The 21,619-nt window shown below is 37.1% G+C and overlaps 1 long non-coding RNA gene across 4 annotated transcripts in view; it reads left to right on the top strand.

Annotated features, from left to right (window-relative positions):
- The window catches only part of LOC140513669 (uncharacterized), a 340,666-nt gene that overhangs the window by 287,608 nt on the left and 31,439 nt on the right, over window positions 1–21,619 (top strand). Inside the window, exons 9-10 of one of the 4 annotated variants that reach the window (XR_011970276.1) lie at window positions 2,250–2,353; window positions 2,608–11,504. The exons of 2 other annotated variants lie outside the window; for them this stretch is intronic. This is a non-coding gene — a long non-coding RNA (uncharacterized lncRNA). Of the gene's footprint in view, window positions 1–2,249; window positions 2,354–2,607; window positions 11,505–21,619 lie in introns of those variants that run through there. One more of the 4 variants, XR_011970275.1, reaches the window with a different exon arrangement.

The raw sequence follows: 21,619 nt of genomic DNA, 5'->3' as shown, positions 1-21,619 counted from the left end.
AAGAGGGTAAAGGTTCTACATGTAGAAAAATGTATATCAGTTCTGTTTGTAAGGGCAAAGAGCTAAGGGAATTTCTTTCAAGTGGGAAATGCCTGAACAAATTGCATAAAATGTAATGAAATATTACTATGGCTGTAAGAAATGGCAAAAAAAGATGGTTTCAGAGTCAAGAAGGCTTGTATAAATTGATACCAAGTTAACTGAGCAGAACCAGGAGAACAATTTCTATAACCACCTTATAAAAATAAACACCTTAGAAAGATTTAAGAATTCTGATCAATGAGATAATAAAGCATATTCCAGAGGACAAGAGATGAAATTGCTGCCCATTTACTGACAGCTGATAGAGGCAAGATGCAGAATGAAACATATTTTTGAACATGGCCAATGTGGGACTTTGTTTTGCTTAACTATACATATTTTTAAATAGTATTTTATTTTTTCACAGTTACATGTCAAGAACATTTTTAGCATTCATTTTTGTAAGATTTTGTGTTCGAAATTTTTCTTCTGCTTTCCCCTCCCCTTTTCTGAAAATGGTAGGTAATTTGATATTTTTTATATATGTTCTATCATGTAAAAATATTTCCATATTAGTCGCAGTTGTGAAAGAGGAAACAGAAGAAAAAACTCACAAAAAATAAAGTAAATGAAAATAATATGCTTCATTGAGTCCATAAATTCTTTATCTGGATATAGATGGCATTTTCCTTCATGAATCCTTTGTATTTGTCTTGGATCATTGTGTTATTGAGAAGAGATGAGTCATTCATACTTGATCATCACAAAGCGATACTGATTCTGTGCACAATGTTTTCCTGGTTCTGCTCATTTCACTTTTCATCAGTTCATACACGTCTTGCCAGGTTTTTTCTAAAATCTTCCTGTTCATCATTTCTTGTTGTGCAATAGCATTCCATTACATTCACATATCACAGCTTGTTCATTCATTCCCCAGTTGATAGGAATCCCATAAATTTCCAATATTTTGCCACCACCAAAAGGATTGCTATAAATACTTTTACACATGTTGGTCCTTTCCCATTTTTAATAATCTCTTTAGGTTACAAACTGTGTAATGGTATTGCTCGATCAAACATTATGCACAGTTTGGTTACCCTTTGTGTATAATTCCAAATTGCTCCCCCAAATGGTTGGATCAGTTCAGAACTTCACCAACAATGTATTCATGTCCCAATTTTCCTACATCCTCTCCAACATTTTTAATTTTCTTTTTTTTTGTCAGATTTGTATTTCTGTAATAAAAAATGTCTTAGAGCACTTCTTCATATGCCTAGAGATATCTTTGATTTCTTCATATGAAAACTGCCTCATATTCTTTGGTCATTCATCAATTGGGGAACGGCTTGTATTCTTTGAAATTTGACTCAGTTCTCTATATATTTGAGAAATGAGACCTTTATCAGAGACACTTGCTATAGAGATTGTTTTCCACTTTTCTGTTTTACTTTTAATTTTGGTTGTATTGGTTTTGTTTGTACAAAAGTTTTTTTAATTTAATGCAATTAAAATTAGCTGTTTTACACTTAATAATACTCTCTGTCTCTTGCTTGGTCATGAATTTGTCTCCTCCCCATAAATCTGACAGGTAGACTATTCCTTGTTCTTCTAATTTGCTTATGGTGTCATCCTTTATGTCTAAGTAGTGCCCAAGGCCTGTCATACCTAATTTTCTTAGTATTCTACTTATCTCCTTGATGTCTTTCTTTTTTTTGTTGAATTTATCAATTTTTGAGAGGAGATAGTTGAAGTCTCTCACTAGTATAGTTTTGCTGTCTATTTCTTCCTATAACTCACTTACCTTCTTTAAGAATTTGGATGCTATACCACTTGGTGCATCTATGTTTAGTATTGGTATTACTTCACTGTCTATGATACATTTTTAGCAAGTTATAGTTTCCTTTCTTATCTCTTTTAATTAAATCTATTTTTGTTTTTACTTTGTCTGAGATCAGTATTGTTACCCCTGCTTTTTTTTTATATTAGCTGAAGCATAATAGATTCTGCTGCAGCTCCTTTCACTTACTCTCTATGAATCTCTCTGCTTCAAGATGACAATACATATTTAATAAGGGATTTGTGTCTCTTTCTAATTGAGTAGGGGAAATAGGAGGAAGAAAAACCAATTGAAAAATCTGATTGATTGATTGATTGAAAATCAATTGCTGATTGAAAAAACAAATTGTTCATCCCTCATGGACATTTTCTGTTCCCCAAATACATTTTAGAGCATTCTACTAAAAAACAAACCAAAGAAGAAAAAAAATCCAGGAGAGTTGCATGGAAACTGAGATTCAAAGTGCATCTTACTCTCAAGATCCTCTCTAGCTTGGTATGTAAATGAATCCAAGTAAGTACAAAAACTAAAGAAGATAATTGTCTTTTTCTCTCCTACTCCATGTTCTTTCTGTTATTGCATATATTTTAGCAGCAAACACAAAGACAGACACACAAATGAACATGGCTTTAGATTTCCCTTTTAGGTAGTTTTTCCCTACTTTGAAATGTCTATATCAGTAAGAGAAGATTTATATAGTAGTATCTGTTAATCAGAGATCTTTACCAAGTGCCATCTACCATGCACAGAGCAAGAAGACAGCGTTGCTGAAACAAGAAGATACAGGAGACAACATGTACTAGTCAAGTCAGATCATCATTACCACCACTCCACTGGCTACCATTTTCCCTCAGACCTGAATAAAGACAAACAAGGACCCTGAACCCAAGAGCCTCAAGAACAGCATTGTTTGTATCTCGGTGTCCTCAGCCATTATTTTGCGAAGCAACTCTTGTGGACATGCAACTTGGCAACTGCTCCTATAGGTGCTACAGCTACATTGCCTGAAGACCTAGAAGAGAAAGTACTAGCCACTAATGTCTTTGGCACCATCAAATGGCACAGCATCAGAAACTGTTATGATTTTATCAATGGAAATGCCATTAAAGAGGAAGCATTACCATTTGCTTTGCTACTGCACCCTGAAGATCTCGAGACTTTTCCATCTGACTGTTAGTTGAACCTTCCATATGTATTATTTCTCTCATTAGAATGTGAGCTCCTTGATAGCAGGGATTGCCTTTCTTTTCTGTTTGCATTCCCAGATCTTAATTCATAGCACTCAATAGATCGTTAATTAATTGTATTTCATTCATTTTTAAGACCAAAATGATCATCTAGAATTTGAGTTTTATATTACATATCTTCTTAGGGTTTGTGATCATTTTTTGTTGCCAAAGAAGACCATGCCATCAGAGAAATGATGACATGACTTGCACTTGACTTTATTTTGAGTGAAGGAGGGCTGTGCAGGTCACCAGCCTCACTTCTTCTCCAGAGTCATCTGAATTAGGTGATCTGATATTCCTCAGGATGACTGGAGATGGTCCAGGATTATTGACGATTATTATTTATTTGCATTCACACAGCGCTGACTAATGATGGGGTGATCTGAAAGACTTGGGGCTATCTATGGTGATATCCATGACAATATACACCTTGGACTGTTGGTCCAACAGAGTGAAGACAGAAGCTTGCAGCAGTTCAGTACACAATAGAAAGAATTAGCATTCAGATTCTCACCTAACTACAGAAGATGTCTACAGAGGGTTGGGAGTGGCCAATACCCTAGAAACCATTTACTGGAATGGGAGATGGCAGATGGGGAGCATAAGTAGAACGCAGAACAATAGATGTTATCAGTGGACTCCATGAAACCATGGTCAGTTAGGAGGTTGAAAACTCAGCAAGATGAACCAGTGATCTCATTGTTTAGAAGGGGAAATGGCAAAAAAAACCAAAAAAACAAAAAACAAAAACTAAAACAAAAACAAAAAACCGGCAAAAAATCAAAGTTCTTAATGTTGGTGTTTGGTGGCTTTATGTTCTCATCTTGGAAAATGATTATGCATCTGAATGTATGTCTAGTTAAACCTGAATCTGAAAGTATGCTTCATATGTATAGTTTTAATTCCCTAAAATACAAAGAGAATTTGCCACCTTTGGTTTATTCTTTTTTTTTTAAACAAAAGAGATGTGCCCTTTTAAAAATAATTGTTCATGTTTTCTATACAGTTACCCTAAAATTTTTTCCTGAGCAGAGCTGAGTAACAGAGATAATATCTGACAGAAATGAAATAAGGCTAACAAAGATCTCTGTGAGGACCTACTATGGCAGTTTCATCCATCAAACTGAATTTGCATCGTGAGTGCATGCAAAGAGCTACATGACAGGCCCATGGCCGCCTGGCTCCAGAGTCATTTATTTAATAATTCAGTTCTCAGACATGAAAGGGTCATTGCAGAATTTCCTATTATTCAAGATAAATAGGAAATCAAGCAATTGCTGCATGTACAAAAGTAAGGTTTTCCTCATCTCCCCCCTTATTGACCTCATAATGTTCAGTATGATAATAGCTGCTGAAATAAAAAAAAAAAATCAACATTTCTATTAACTGTAGAGACTGGATGACTCCTGATATGTCAGAGCATGTTTGATGACATTGGAATAATTTCCTTGTGTTTCCTGAAAAAGCCTTTTAAAAATGTGTTTATTTTTCTAATAACTAATATTTAGAAGCCAGAGCATAACCTCTACTTCAGCCCCTCAAGGCTGGGGCTCCTATTAAATAGTTGGATTATATTTCTGGGAAATGCATTTAGAAAACTGCTAGTATTAAATTAAAGGTTGTTTTTGTCTATCTACACAAATGCTTATTTTTTTTTTGTTTCCTTTGATATGTTTGCTTCCTTTCCTCCATCTAAAATTAGATAAAGTATACAGCTTTATTTTGGATACTACAAAGTTACCATCGAAACAGTAAGCTGTAATACATCCCCCTTCCCATAAATTATTCTTTAAATTTTTTATTTTTTTATTTAACGGAGTATGGAGTATTTTAAATTAGTGTCAAGTTGCACAAATATTCTTCTGGATGATAATTACCATTTATATAAACACAATTTTTAAAAATAAATTTGACTTTTTTGATTCCCATATTACTTTTTCTCCTTCCTTTCTGCTAAAGATTTTGCTTCATGCAGTTAGCACCCTCTTCTCCCCTTCCCTATATCTCAAGTCCCTTTGACATCAAATGCATTTTCCCTTTTCTCCAGTGTCTGATGAAGATGAGGCCTTTCCTCTAGGGGTCACTTTAATCATCTTGGTCCTGCACATCTCCTTCATCTGATTGTCCTCCTAAATATCTTCTTTCCTTTTCATCCTTAATATCTTGCTATTTACTGACTTATTCCTTGTTCCCTACAGAGATCCAAAGCAGATGTAGTAGAAAGGGTTCTTATTTTGGAGAAGATCTGGGTTCAAATCTCATTTCTGATCATAATTGCTTTTATGACCTTGGGCAAGTCATTTAACCCCTTTGGGTCTAAGTGTTCTCATCTGTGAAAATGAAGGGGCTGAATTAGGTGGATTCTGAGGTTCCTTCTAATTCTAGATCTAGAGTACTCAACTTTTCCATTCATTTCCATTACTTCCCTTGTTGTTATTTATTTCTCAGTCCATGCAATATGGCTTCTGAACTCATCTTTCTCCTGAAACTATTCTAATGATTTCTGAATTGCCAGTCCTATGTCCTTTTCTTGGGACTCATCCATCTTTGACTCCTTTGCAGCATTTTACACCTTAAACAACCCCTCTTCCTGCATATTCTTTCTGCTCTGGGTTTTCATCATGAAACTTGGCAGTTAGGTGGTGCAGTGCCTTAAATACTGGATCTGGAGTCAGGAAGACCTGAGTTCAAATATGGCCTCTGACACTTAACTGTGTGACCCTGGGAAAGTCACTTAACCTCTGCCTGCCTCAATTTCTTCAGCTGTAAAATGGGGATAATAATAGTGCATAGCAATCAGGGTGGTAATAAGGATCAAATGAGATAATATTTGTATCGTCATTTCCCATTGTTGAGTTTTGATCACTCAGAGTGAGTACAAATAGTAACTCTTTTGTTTTGTCCAGAAACTCTGAGGGGCTTCCCTTCCCAGGCTGATTCTTTGTGAAGGCAAACTAGGCTATCTAATTCTTACATAGCCTATAATTATTGAATAGGCATAGACTCAGACAAACTGAGAACTGAAAAATCCTGAGCTTAAAAGGATCATGATCTCCCACTGCATCCCGGGTCATGGCCAGTCATCTTTACCTATAGACCTGTGTTTTATCACTGGACTCCCATGACTCTGGGTGAGAGAAGGGGGCTGATGACTTTGCACAGTTCTGCCTCACTTAAATCCAATTCACTTATAAGTTAAGACATCACCATCCTGATGGCATTGGTCCTCTTGGAGAATGAAGAAGAAGAAGAAGATGATAAAGATGAAGAAGAAAAAGAAGGAGAAGAAGGAGGAGACAAAGGAGAAGAAGAAGAAGGAGAAGAATATTTGTAAAGCATTTTACGTAGTGTCTGACCCATAGAGAGTACTTAATAAATCCTTTCTTCTTGGCTCTACTGCCATGTGCCTGACTGATTGCTCTTGATCTGTTTTTAGACCATCAAATTTAAATCACCTCTTAATTGTGGGTATCCCCCAGAGGTGTGCTGGTAAATGTATAACACAAAGCTCCCCGGGAGAAAAATAAAGTACTCACATTTTAAAGTTTAATCGGTATAATTGACAGTTTCTCCACAACTTTCTTAAGTTGAGATATTCAACAAAACAATAAATAAAACCTGGATTTGTAGCATTTTCTGATTTCCAAGGTGTAAGTAAATACACTGAAAATCTAACCATTTACTCTAAGTAGCAGGATTCCTCTGGCTGCCATACAATAGATGCTCAAACCTTGATCCTGGACCCTCTTCTCTCTAATTCACTCTCCCTTTTGTGATATCATCAACTCTCATGAAATAATTTATCTGTGATCATCCTCTAGTTCATTCCCTTATCTGATTAAGTCTACATTATTGCAATAGCCCATTAGTTAACACCCAGACTCAAGTCTCTGCTATAACCTTTCTCCAGATAGTTGCCATAATGTTCCTGAAGCTCTGGTCTGATCATTTTGCTTTCCAGCTCATATCATTTCCTACATGAGAATTTTCTTGTCTACTTCCCTAAATTATTTTAAGTTTAATTTTTATCTGTTTTATATCTATACTCTGCATGCGTTGTTTCCTTCCAAAACAGTGTAAGTTCTTTGAAAGCAAGGCAAGGACTGTGTTCATTTTTGACTTTGTATTCCTACCACATAGCATTGGGGTTGGGATATTCTTCATGCTTAATGAATGCTTATTGTCACCGATATAAATTTTTTAAAATAATATTTTATTTTTTCCCCAATTACATGTTTCTTTCTTACAAGAAGCTTATAATCTAATGGGAGAGACAACATGTAAAGTGAGAATATATGCAAAGCAAGCCATGTCCAGGATAAATAGGACATAATTAACAGAGAGAAGTCACTGGAATTAAGAGGGATTGGGAAAGGCTTTCAGTAAAAGATGGGATTTTGGTTGAGACTTAAAGGAAGTCACAGAGATAATTAGGTAGAGCTGAAGAGGATAACCATTTCAGGCATGAGGGACAGTCAGTGAAAGTACCCAAAGCCAAGAGTTAAGAGTGTCTTGTTTGTGGAACAGAATTAGAGGACTGAAGGGTATATGTTTTACCTGGAAAGAGAGAAGGGGGCTAGGTTAGGAGGGGGTTTGAAGTCCAAACAGCATTTTATATTTGATCCTGGAGGCAATAGGGAGCCACTGGAATTTATTGAGTAGGGGAAGGACATGGTTGGATGTGTGATTTAGGAAAATTACTTTGGTGGCTAAATGGAAGATGGATTGGAATGGGTAGACTTAAAGAAGGCAGACCTACCAATATTGCAATAGTCCAAATATGACATGATGAGGGCCTGAACTAGATTGATGGGATGGTCAGAGAAGAAAAAGGGAGGATATTAGAGAGATATTGCAAAGGTGAAATCCACAAACCTGGCAACACATGGTTTATGGGCAGTGGGGTAAGAGATAGTGAGATAGTTCAGGATGATTCCTAGGTTTCAAGCCTGAGGTGCTGAAAGGATGGCATTGCTCTCTATAGTAATGGGGAAAGTAGGAGTTGGGGAGAATTTAAGGGGAAAAATAATGAGTTCCAGCACTTTACAAATATTATCTCCTTTGATCCTCACAACAACCCTGGGAGGCAGGTGCTATTATTAGCTTGGTTTTTAATTGAGAAAATTAAGAAAAAATACAGTTTAAGTAACTTGCCCAGGGTCATATGGCTATTAAATGTCTGAGGCTGGTTTTGAACTCAGATCTTTCTGATTCCAGGACCAGTGCTTTATCCAGTGTCTCTTAGCTTCCCATAGTTTAAATATTGGAAAATAAAGCATACTATGGATAAAGTGGATTCTGCCTAAACAGCTGACTTCTTGAAAAATTGTCTACTCAGAATACTTCCAAACGTTCAGCTTCTGCACACCTCAAGTTGTGCTGAAATAGCTCTTTCAGAGGGCACCAGTAACCCACTAAGCACCCAACCAAGTGGATTATTCAATTGATTCCTTGAGTAGAAGTTAGTTTGTAAGGAATTTATAATTGAGTGAGTCAAGAAGAATTAGGAAGTTAGAGTTGGAAGAACCAAAGAAATAGACGTCAGTTCTCCAACTTTACAAATGGAGAAATTGAAAGAGAAGAAAATTATTCATTCAAGATGATGTAGCTCAAGTTAATGGGAGAATCAGTAGTGGATCTCCAGTCTTTCCACTTCCAGTTTGGTATTTTTCCCACTGTTAAAAGATTGTTGTTAGAAACATGTTTCTATGAAATTCTATTGACACTCTGCTTTCAATGTTGCTCATTGTATTACTTCCCTGAAGAGAAAGATTTGGACTTCAACAATTCTGAAAAAAAAGCTTGTAGTTTATTATCCCTCATGTCAGGAAATCACTAGAAGACTGGAGAAAAAAGGCAAATGTTATTTTGATTTTTTTTAAAAGGTAGATTCTTTAAATCATAAATTCTATAAAATTATTTTAAGATTTACTTTATTAACATTTTATTTTTATGAATATATATGTGTATATGTTTATATTTTCTTTTAACAGCACATTCATTTTCTAATGGGAAACTAGGTGGTATTGTGGATAGGACCTGACTGATCTGGCATTGGGAATATTTGAGTTCAAACCTGAAATCAGATTCTTACTAGTTGCATGGCCCTGATAAAGTCACTTAACCTCTGTCTGCCTCAGTTTCCTCATCCACAAAGTGAGGATAATATTTACCCATCTCCTAGGCTAGTGTGAGATAATGTTTGTAAAGCACTTTTCAAACCTTAACATGCTGACTACTGTTATTATTATGATTTCTAATGTAACTATTCCCTCTCCACTAACCAGTAACATCCTCTATAACAAGGATAAAAAAAGTCAGCAAGTCAAAAAGTCAACCAATCCAACTGACTGGAGTATGGGTTAGAATATAACATATTCCACAGTCATATTCCCCTATTTCTACAGGAAGGGAAAGGAGACAGATTTTAATCACATCTTCTCAAGGGCCAAGATTAGTCATTGTAATTATGATGATCAGTTATGTATGCTTTTTAAAAAATTAGTTTTTTAAATTAACTGGGAGCAGCAGTTCCCAGGCTGCTCAACCACAAATGCCAAAGACAGTTTCAAAGATCAACGAGAAAGCTCTTTCACTAAAGTGAGAAAGGAACATGGTCTGGATCCGCCAGCAGCAATCACTGCAGGTGCAGCATCCATTTTTGGAGCCCTCTGCCTAAAGACCCTGGGGGAAGTGAGCTGCTGATCTGGATCTCAACCCTGAGTGGCTTTCCTGGGTTGAGGAAGAGTGCTGGTGGAGGATCTGGAGAGGGAATCCTGCAGTCAGATCCTGGGTAGAACAGTGTGCCTATGGTTACTAAGTAAACTCCTTTCCTTTGATTGTGCCACTTTGGAGGAGCTGAGAACTTACAGACCCTAGAGTATACACCCCTCTTGACAAAGCACTCAAAAGTCAGGTAACTGACTCAGAAAATGCCCCCAAAATTGAAAAAAAATAAGACTATGTAAGGCTGTTTTCTTGGTGAACAGGTATTGTCTTCCATCCTTTCAGATGAGGAAGAACAATGCATACCATCAGAGTAAGACTTAAAAGTCAAGGCCTCTGAATACCAAACTTCCAAAATAAATATGCAATGGTCTCAGGCCATGGAAGAGCTCAAAAAAGATTTTGAAAATAAAGTAAGAGAGGTGGAGGAAAAATTGGGAAGAGAAATGAGAGCAATACAAGAAAATCATGAAAAGTGAGTCAACAGCTCGCTAAAGGAGAGCCAAAAATTGCTGAAGAAAATGACACCTTTAAAAATAGGCTAATCAAATTGACAAAAATGTCCAAAAAGTCAATGAGGAGAAGAATGCTTTAAGAAGCAGAATTAGCCAAACAGAAAAGGAGGTTCAAAAGCTCACTGAAGAAAATAGTTCTTCAAAAATTAGAATGGAGCAGGTGGAAACTAATGACTTTATCAGAAACCAAGAAATCACAAAACAAAATGAAAAGAATGAAAAAATTGAAGACAATGTGAAATATCTCATTGAAAAAACAACTGAGCTGGAAATTAGATCCAGGAGAGACAATTTAAAAATTATGCCATGATAAAAAAAAGCCTAGACATCTTTCATGAAATTATCAAGGAAAACTTCCCTGATATTCAAGAACCAGAGGGCAAAATAAATATTGAAAGAATCCACTGATGACCTCCTGAAAGAGATCTGAAAAGAACGACTCCTAAGAATATTGTAACCAAATTCCAGAGTTGCCAGGTCAAGGAGAAAATATTGCAAGCAGCCAGAAAGAAACAATTTGAGTATTGTGGAAATACAATCAGGATAACAAAAGATCTAGCAGCTTCTACATTAAAGGATCAAAGGGCTTGGAATATGGTATTCCAGAAGTCAAAGGAATGAGGATTAAAACCAAGAATCACCTACCCAGCAAAACTGAGTATAGTACTTCAGAGGAAAAAGTTGTCAGTGAAATAGAGGACTTTCAAGCATTGTTGATGAAAAGACCAGAGCTGAATAGAAAATTTGACTTTCACACACAAGAATCATGAAAAGCTAAACAGGAAAGAGAAATCATAAGGGACTTTCTAAAGTTGAACTGTTTACATTGCTACATGGAAAGATAATATTTGTAACTCTTGAAACTTTTCGCAGTATTTGGGTAGCTGGAGGGACTACACACACACACACACACACACACACACACAGAGCACAGGGTGAGTCGAATAAGAAGGGATGATATCTAAAAAAATAAAATCAAGGAGTGAGAGATGAATATATTTGGAGGAGAAAGGGAGAAATGGAATGGGGCAAATTATCTCTCATAAAAGAAGCAAGAAAAAGTATTTTCAATGGAGGAGAAAAGGGGGGAGGTGAGAGGGAAAAATGATGCTTATTCTCATCACATTTGGCTTAAGGAGGGAATAACATGCTCACTCAATTTGGTCTTAAAACCAATCTTACACCACAGGAAAGTAGGGGAGAAGGGGGTAAGTGGGGTGGGGGAATTATTGAAGGGAGGGTAAATGGGAGGAGGGAACAATTAGAAGCAAACACTTTTGGGGAGGGACAAAGTCAAAAGAGAGAGTAGGATAAATGGGGGGCAGGATAGGATGGAGGGAAATATAGTTAGTCTTATGCAACATGACTATTAAGGAAGACTTTTGCAAAACTACATATATAGCCTATATTGAATTGTTTGCCTTCTCAGTAGGGATGCGTGGGGAGGGAAGAAGGGAGAGAAGTTGGAATTCAAAGTTTTAGGAACGAATGTTGAGAACTGTTTTTACATGCAACTGGAAAATAAGAAATACAGGTAATGGGGTATAGAAGTCTCTTTTGCCCTACAAGAAAACAGAGAAGATGGGGAGAAGGGAAGGGAACCATGTGATAAGGGAGGGCAGACTGGGAAAAGCTGTAATCAGAATGCATGGTGTTTTCAGGTGGGAGGAGGGGAGAAATGGGGAGGAAATTTGGAACTTAAAATTTTGTGGAAATGAATGTTGAAAACTAATAATAAATAAATAAACATAAATAAGAAAAATAAATAATTAAATTTCTCAAGCAGAAAAAAAGGAAATACTAATAACATTGATAATCCTTTAAAAATTAATTTAATTTTTGTTGTTTTTATTTACATAGCTGTAGCTTTTGTGCATTTTTTTCTTCTTTGTGGTTCTGATTGCTTATCTGTAAATCAATTCATAAATATTGCCCCATGATTTTCTGAAATCTTATTTAGTTCTGTTTGTTATGGCATGGAAATATTTATGTATCACAGCTGGTTTAACCCATCTTCCGTTGTTGGCGTACTACATTACTTCCAGTTATTTTCCATCACAAATATGCAGTTTTTGCTGGGTTTGGGACATTTCTGTCTTGTTTTGATCACTTTGGTATATGTCATGCATAGGGATCTCTAGGCCAAAGGGAATGGATATTTTAATCACTTTTTAAAGTACAATTTCAAATTATTCTTTAGGATATTTGGAATTCACAATATTACTGTGTCCATCTTCTTTCAACCCTTCTAACACGGATCATTTCTGTCTTTTGTCCTTTTTGCCAATTTTCCAGGTATAGAGAAAGGTTAGAAGATTTTTGTTTTGTTTTGTTTTGTTTTTTTTAGTTTTCATTTCCATTATTATTGATTTGGAGAAATCTATACATACTGTACGCAACAGAGACAGACAGGTTTGTCCTCATGTGCAATAAACTCACCCCAGTCTGAGGATGAGGGAGCTGTGCTGTGTCCTGGGGAGGAAAGAGGCTCAAAGTTAGGGTACAATGGCAAGATTCTATCCACTGAGAAGGGGGTGGGTTGAGATCTGGTAACTGGTGCCAGATTTAGTAGGAAGCATCAGTCCCAGAAGTGATATAAGTTCTCATGGTTTCCAACCTATATCAGGCAGGGGTGGTGGTGTGCTGTGATGGGAGTAGTGGTGTAATACTGGTAGGGAGAATTTCTTTATCAGGACCACAAACTGGTGAGAGAGTCTATTGTTAACTTAAGGCAGCAGAAGGCAAATGCCTCAAGACTCCTGTCTTGTATATCAAGAGTTCATCCAATCATTAAGACTACCTAGTCTAAGCTATTCTGTATTGGAGTCTTATCATTATATGACATCATATAATCAAACTATAATCAAACAACAACACCAAACAATATAATATTTAAAATTATCACAACATTTCAGTTTCTCTTTAAATACCTGAAGGGAAACTCTGAGAAGAGGCCAACATTTTGATTATGTCCCTATTTCCAGCTTACTACATACTAGACTTTGGGTAATTTTCCCTTGAATGAGAATTGCAATTGAGCTTCTCTCTCTCTCTCTCTCTCTCTCTCTCTCTCTCTCTCTCTCTCTCTCTCTCTCTCTCTCTCTCTCACTTTCTCTTCTTCTCTACTCTTTCCATCCCTTCTCTCTCTTCTGTGTCTCTTTCTGTCTCTCCATCCCTCTCCCATCTTTGTCTCTGTCTCTCAGCTGAGCTGAGTTTTCTTACTCCCAATTGGAGAGCTCATTCATTCTTGTATTTTGTGTATTATTTGATAGATATTCTCAAATGTATACTTTGCATAATGTTTGGTATATATTCTCATATGTATACTTTCTCTGATTTCTACTTTGGAATCAACTTGAATAAGTGGGTTCACTTACTATTTGCTACAAGTGTTCATTGTAGGACTGACATTTGTTTGGAAGATAGTCAAGCCTTGGATATATAGCTTAGGACTTCCCTTTCTCATTTAGAGATAACAATCAGGAGTATAGCTTGAATGTAAAACTTTTTTCTAGATTAGCAATATTTGAAGGAGCATAGAGGTATGTCTTGCCTAGTACCCCTTCCTCAGAGAAGAGTAGAATGGTCAGCCTCTGGCTTCAACTGCTGGCTTCTTCTGTCGGGGATCAAAGTCCCTCTTAGGGAAAAGTGGGGTAGGGGACACTAGAGAGATCTATTCTAATCTCCCTGTGAGCCACTTCTAGACATACCTATATGGACTTGCAGAATGTTTATGGGTAAAAGAGCATAATCTAGCTCCACAAATCACCCACCTCTACACTAATATATTAAATTAGGATCCTGAAAACTCTTGATAGACTGGAATAATGGGATAAATCTAACAAGATATAATCAAATATAAATTAATACAAAGTCTTGAATTTAGTTTTGTCATTGATTATTTTAGAATTGTACAAATAGAGGGTGGGGTCCAGGCCAATATGTCTTAATTTACCACCTAGTAGCATTCCTCTGGAGTTCTTTATCAGGTTTCAGAAATTTCTTCATCCTGGAAAATTGCATCAACCTTGGAACTCAAACCTCAGAGAACTACCTGCCCTGGGGCTGCTGCCTCCATACAAACAGAGGGAGGCTTCTCTCAGAATCTCTACTTAAAGACAGAACTCTGGACAGCTATCCTATCATGTCCCACCAGAAGACATTCTTCTGGATTTCTTCATCATTCTCTCTCTATGTCTCCCTCCCCTCCTGTGCTTTTTAGATTCCTTTTATGTGTTTTCTTCTTTGGGCAGGGGTTGTCTTTCTTTTCACTTGTATTTGAATTTCCAGCACTTAGCACACTGCTCCCACATAGGAAACAATAAATGCTTGTTGACTTACTAACTGGGTGATATATGGGGTGGAGAGGTGATATATATCTTAACATTTTTGAGGAAGAAAAACCTGGATTTTTAGTTGACTATAAACTGACGAGTGGAAAACATGTAATATGAGGATGTAAAGCAAATAAAGATATTAGTTGTGGGTCATAGATGTCTCAGGAAACATAATAATATGGAAGCAGAATAATGACTTCTGCTCTTCCCCACACACCTTTTTTCTTTAGGCTACATATTATGAAATATTATTAGGACAATACATAATTTAATCTGAAGTACTTGGTCACCCTGAATGAGCAACATTAGCAGTTCTTCAACCATCAGTTCACATGTAATATTCTGTCCTGAAATTCTTTTGTATCATTCTTATTAAAGGCCTACCCATTTTCTGAGAGAAAAATGTGTTTGGAGGGTGAACTAGGGTTAGAAGAGGACTACCTTAAGGTAATTAAAGTTATTATCTATGACTGACTTTGACTGGATCAGATAGTTTAGGAAAATGTTTCTCAAAGATACACATCTTATGTGACTAATATTCTATTTGGTGAATCAAAACTGAACTTTACCTGGTCCATGGAATTACGTTTGATTGTGAATATGGAATTTTTCTTTTTTCTTAAACCTTATAAATTCACTAAAAATGGCTTTGGTTGAGAAATTTACAAAAGCATCTTTTTTTCTCTCTTTCTCAGTCTTTCTATCTCTTTCTACAGAGAATTTTTGTAAAGGTGAGTTACATTGCTGAGATATATGTCAACTCCTTTCTGTCCCCTTGAGTTTGCTTAAACAGTAACAGATTGTGTTCTAGTCTCTTGCTTTTAACTGCATGTGGATCTTTATATTTTGAATGTGTTTCTTGAAAACAATATGTTGTTGGACTCTTGCTTCCCAATGCATTCTCCTAGTTACTTCCATTTTGTGGATGAGTTTATTCCATTCATGCTCACAGTTATGATTGTTAATAGTGCTTGTGCCTCCAAGTTTCCCTCTTGTATTTTTGTTTCTCTTGGTCTCCTTCTTTCTAAAAAAGAAGGTGGCGAAAGAGGAGTTTGCCTAATGATAGAGTTCTAGATCTGAAGCAATCACTTTCTCTTGGGTTGTCCCACTTCTCTCTCCTTTGCCTGATCCCTGATATAGATTTTTATTCTTTGTTTTTCTTTTGAATTACCTCTTAAAGACATGAAGGTGGGTAGCCCATTTCCTCATTGGTCATCTGGAATCTTGTTTCGTCAGTATGTTGACAGGAGTTCAGCAAAATAGTATTCCATTCCATTCCATAACTTAGTCATCTATTGCTCAATTTGTAGGTTTCCCCCTTAGACTCCCATTTGCCAGCCACCTCAAAAAGAACTATAATTATTTTTGTATATCCTTAGGACTAATTCATCACTTAATCTGATTTTCCTCTAATTCCTCTCTCTCCCCTTCCCCTCTTTTCTTCCCGTTTCTCTGAGTGAAATGTATTTATTTATTCAACTGTGTGTGTATGTGTGTGCACATGTGTGTATGTGTGTGTGTGCTTGTGTGTGTATTCTTCCTTCTTTTGAGAGTTCAGATGTCAATCAATCCTTTTACTCCAATGTCTACTGGTACCCTACATATGTGAGATAATTTCCTTTACCCTTCTCTTCCATTTCCTTCTACCACTACCCTTCCCTAAGTATTGTTCTCTTTGGATATGATAGTAGGCAAAGCTCTGAGGCACTTCTAGAGTGAAGGTCTGGGCAGGTTTTGTTGCTGTTTTGGGGGAGTATTGAATTTTGTGGCATTCTCAGTGTCTCAGGGATAGGTTGAGGATGGGCAACTTTTTAGTACTCCCATAGTGATCTGATCCAGGTCTAAGTCAGCTTGCTGACCTCTCCTATCTGAAGTGAGCACTGTAAATTTGTGATTTTGGTTTGGGTCTCTGCAAGAATAGACACTGCTGGCCTCTGCCCTTATCAGCTAACTGGAAAGTTCTGTTGGTTCAGACTGACAGAAGTATAGGTTCTCCTCAGTGATTCCTTGTTCTAGGTTGGGCTAGAAGCTAACAATGAAGCCCTGCTCTGAGCTTGTGGTCTTAGTGACATCACAATTGCTGACTTTTGAATTACTTCCTTTTCCTTGTACATTACCCAGGACCTCCCTACCCCACAATATCACCAAAATGCTCAGGTTCTCTTCTGACTCTGCCTTGCATTTGTGACCCAGAACTGGGTTGTTGGTCACAAAGCTGCCGATTAACAGTTGCCATTGTTGCAGTACCTTGGGTTCAGAGTGCCCCAGAATGAGTCTGGGATCTCTTCTTGTCCTCTTGCTAGGCCTGGCCTGACCCAACCTCAGTGTCTGCATACTTCTCCATCTTTCTATTCTGAGCTGGACTAGAGAAATAACTCAGTGTGCCTTTTCTTCTTCTTCTGAATTTCTCGATCAGGATTCATTCTGGTCCATTTTCTAAATTTGTTTGGAGTAAGATGATCACCACATTGGAAAGATGCTCACCACATTGCTTCTTACCATCCAGTAATCTTGATCCTTTCTACTTCCACTTTGAATTCCCTTTTCTCATTTTCTCCTCCAAGGTTAGAGTTTGTTTTGCTTCCGACTACTCCCTCACCTATCTTTCCCTCCTTCTCTTTAATTTTCCCCACTTAGTTCCCTTTTGTATTCCTTCACCATACATATGTGTTTGTCGAAACTTCCATTATCTGGTTCAGTTAAAAATGAGATTCATGCAATGCCCATTCCCTTCTCCCCTTCCTTCATTCTCTTTACTCTCCATCTTATGCACCATTGTTATAAGACAGTGAGTTCCCTTTCATCCTCTTCCCATTTCATTCTTCTCTGAAAACCATCAAAACAGAGAAAACCTACCCCAACCCTGGTCCTCTCCTTATCTTAATTAATTTTCTCTATGACCCTTGATGACATCAGAGTTCTAAGAAGACACATGTTTCTACTCTTCTGTAAGCATGTGCACAAGTATGCATTTCCATCTCTGCTATTTTCTTATATTATTGTTTCTTCTTTACAAAGAGGAAGGTGATAAAATACATAGAATATTCTCAGTACTAGAAACCTATAATTGAAATAATCAGATCCCATTCCTCCACCCCTAATGTAGTAGATATTCTAATCATTGGTTCTTTATGATCCTTTCTGCCTTTATGATCCATCCTGCAAAGTCAATGTTTGTTTTTCCTTCTGACAATTCCAACTTTGACTCTACCACAACTTAAATATTCCCTTTTCCCTGTCCTTGCCTGTTTCCTTGATTACCTCACTCTAAGTAAATACCTGAATAGGCCAAGGTCTCCCAGTGCATCCTGGGTCTCCTGCAATCATCCTGCAATCACCAGATGAATATCTGGTCACTGAATCCAGATGACCCAGGAGGGGAAGTGAGGCTGGGGATCTTGCACAACCCTCCCTCACTCAATACAAAGTCAAGTGGAAATCATGTCATCATTTCTCTGATGTCATGGTCCTCTTTGAAAATGGAGGACAAACACAGACCTGTGAATAGACCAAGCTGACTGAATGGGGACTCAGCCATCTGGGTAACTCAGCTCATCCACTCCCTTCTGTTTCTGCCCCGCCCCCTCACCCTTTCCTTGTCCACTGCAAAGGAAGGTAAATTTGGATGGCCAGAGGACACCTAGTTAACTTGGGGTTTATGGGTCAGATTCCTTCCTTCCTTCCTTCCTTCCTTCCTTCCTTCCTTCCTTCCTTCCTTCCTTCCTTCCTTCCTTCCTTCCTGTCTTTCCCAAAACCTTAAATCCAGTACACTCTGAAGCCCATACATTGAAAAACAATAGGTTCATGTGCAAACTCAACTTGATGGCTTCAGAGTGATTATCAATAGTAACTGTTGCTCTTTCCCTCCCACCTGAATTTACTTATTTTTGTCTTTTGCTCATTAAAGGGACCATTCCCTGTTTACTTCTTAAAGAGACCTATTCACTGAATGGGCATTACCTCACTCTAAGTGAGTACCTGAATAGGCCAAGATCTCCAAGTGCATCTTGGGCCATCTCTAGTCATCCTGATGAATATCTGGTCACTGGATCCAGATGACTCAGGAGGCGAAAGTGAGGCTGGTGACCTTTCACAGTCAAAATATTTCACTCAAAATAAAGTCAAGTGCAGGTCATGTCATCATTTCTCTGATGACATGGTCCTCTTAGAAAATGAAGGATGAACACAGACAGGCCTGTTTCCTCACTGAGTTAATACAGATATATATTAACCACTTTGCATTAATGTATTCAGCCTTTCTTTCCCAGATTCAGATGAGTGTGTCATGAGATGTCCTTCCCTTCATCACCAAAGAGTTTTATACTTTTCATGTGCACCCCAGTTTTGCAAAGTAGTTAATTTTGCTTCTTGATAATTTCTTCTTTAGTGTATTCCATTTTTTCTCTCTGAAAACTTGTTAATACAGAACAAAGTTATGTCTAGGCTCTGTATTTGTCTTCTTTTACTCCCCTTGTGACTCTAGAAGACAGTATTTTGGTGGGATACTTCCATCATCTTCCCCTTTTTGAATGCAAGTACTTAACCATCATTTTAGTCCCTTTTCATTTCTCATATGCATTTGCCTTTCTAGGTTTCTCTTGTCTCCTTTCTTTGTATTGCAAAGATTCTACTTAGCTCTGGTCTTTTCATCATTAATGCATCAAAAATTTGTATTCTATAAAAGATCCAGTTTTCTGATTTCAATTCTTGCACTCTCTGTACTCTACTGCACTCTTTAACTTATTGAAGTCATACTTTACTCTACAAGAACCTCCCATTCTAATGTTACCAGGGATCTCCTATTGAATCAATCTAATAGTCTTTTAAAAATTCTCATAATGTTTAGCTTCTCTGTAGAACCTTGCACTATAATGTAGATTTGATTTGGCACAGATACATTTCCTAACTTGGTTTCAAATGCCATTTTTCTTGCATTTATCATACTGGGGCTGTGATATCAAAGTCCAAATGTGGTGATTCCATTGTCATTGATGATGAAATTGACTGCTAAAGAAATGGGGGAAAAAATCTCCCTTCCATTTTCTGTTTGCTTGTTGTTCTCCTTCCAGTTTCATCTAATAATTTTGTGGGGATGGTCAGTTGATTCTCATTTGTTTCCCACATCAGTGATCAGTTGGTTACTCTCTGTGAAGGTATAGTCAATTTCATTTCAGGGTGTAGGGGAAGGGGATGCTGTTCATTACTTGTCATATGTAGTGCCTCCTGACTCTCTTCCTGATGTTCATATCTAAACATGAGTGTGAGTAATAACCTATAAGATTTTGGTCTCCTTAATTTCTTGTTTTTGAATCACATTTGCAGCATATTTTTTGCTACCCTCCCCTCTACCGGCATTCTTGTTGAAATCATCAATGATCAAAAATATGCATTGTCTTGATTTGGATGATCTCACCCAGTTCTTTATCAAATATCAGTAACTTTTCATCATTTGCATCAGAAGCTGAGATATAAGCTACAGTTATTTCCATGGTAGTATTTTTGCTTCTCCTGATCACAAGCAGAAGAAACAAAATTAGCACCTAATAAGATGAGCTAAATAAATACTTGTCGTTCATGACATTAAACAGCGACACTGAATTTCTTTTGTTGATGCTATTTGTTCTAGAGATTGATTTTCCATATCAGTAGATATCATAGAATTATGGAGTTTTGTCAGATGTAGCATTAATAGAACTGTAATTCAATTTGTCAAAGTTTGAAATGGACTTAAGTCTTTTTGGTTTATTATAATATCCTCTTTGAAGTGGAGATAAAGCTGAGGGAGACAACTGGAAAATCATTAACAAATATGAATAAGATTTCCTTTTGGAACAAGGAAGATCTGAGTTCAGATCCTATCTCTGACACACTGGCCTTTTGACACTAGGCAACTTATTTAGACTGTCAGTTCTTTAGATGACTTTCTAAGACTCTACTTTGTGGAGGCCTGCATTGGTAGAAGAGGTTTTATTATTTAGGTTTTTCCTCTACCAATGAAATCACAGACCCAGTCTCTAATCCCCAAAGTACAAAGCATTATGCTAAACTAAAGGATACTTTAAGATAAATGAGAGATGATCTTTCCCTTGAGGAATTTACAATTTGACCTTTGTGTATATGGGACATATCTTTTTAAGTACATTCTCCTTTGAGCTCTGTACGGGCAGAGGCTGCATGTTATTTACGTTTTGTCACTCCCCTAAGCAATTAGCTCAGAGTTCTACACATAGTTGGCACTTTAATAAATGTTTGTTGAATGAATGCCTTTGCTTGTGGGACATGCATATTCATGACACTCAGACCATCTGTCTCTATGATAGTCTGCTTGCATTCTAGTGTGGACATGTTTATCAACAAGGTGCTGATGTACCCCTCTCAGAAAATAAAGAAGGTAGAAAGAGATAGAAACAAGAAATAAATAGGTGGATGCTGGATAATGGTTGTCCAGTTCAAGCCAATGTTTCTTCATTGTTGAAGGGAACATCCATATTGATAAGATTAGAGATTCCTTTGAGTTTTTCAATATCCTCAAGGCTTACCATAGTGTCTTGTATATAATTATAACAGATGGAACATTCCTGAACTTGTCTTTCTTGGGGGGAAGGAGGGGTTATACTAAGCATATACAGATTTTCTCTAACAGGTTCTAATCCAACATGGAACTTTGGAAGCCTGTTTCTAGCTCTGCAGGACCAAGGGACTGGTTCTGTGTTTAATGACAGAAAGGCTTCTAATTGACTGCAGTTCTTCCTGTCTCTCATCATTGTTCTTCTGTCTTGGTGGTGTGAGACTAGGCTGATATAAGATGCCAAATAAGGGTGGGCAGGTTTACTGCTTAATTTTCTGACTAATATGTGTCAATGAAAATATGACACTTCTTTCTGTCATGTTTATTCTTTCCTGATCTTGAATTATCATTATGAGGGGAAAACGCCCAGTTAAACTTTATTTGTT

The sequence above is a fragment of the Notamacropus eugenii genome, chromosome 7 (assembly GCF_028372415.1).
Source record: "Notamacropus eugenii isolate mMacEug1 chromosome 7, mMacEug1.pri_v2, whole genome shotgun sequence".
Taxonomy (NCBI): domain Eukaryota; kingdom Metazoa; phylum Chordata; class Mammalia; order Diprotodontia; family Macropodidae; genus Notamacropus; species Notamacropus eugenii.
Note: the sequence above shows the minus strand (reverse complement) of the source record. Positions and strands in the feature narration are given on the sequence as shown.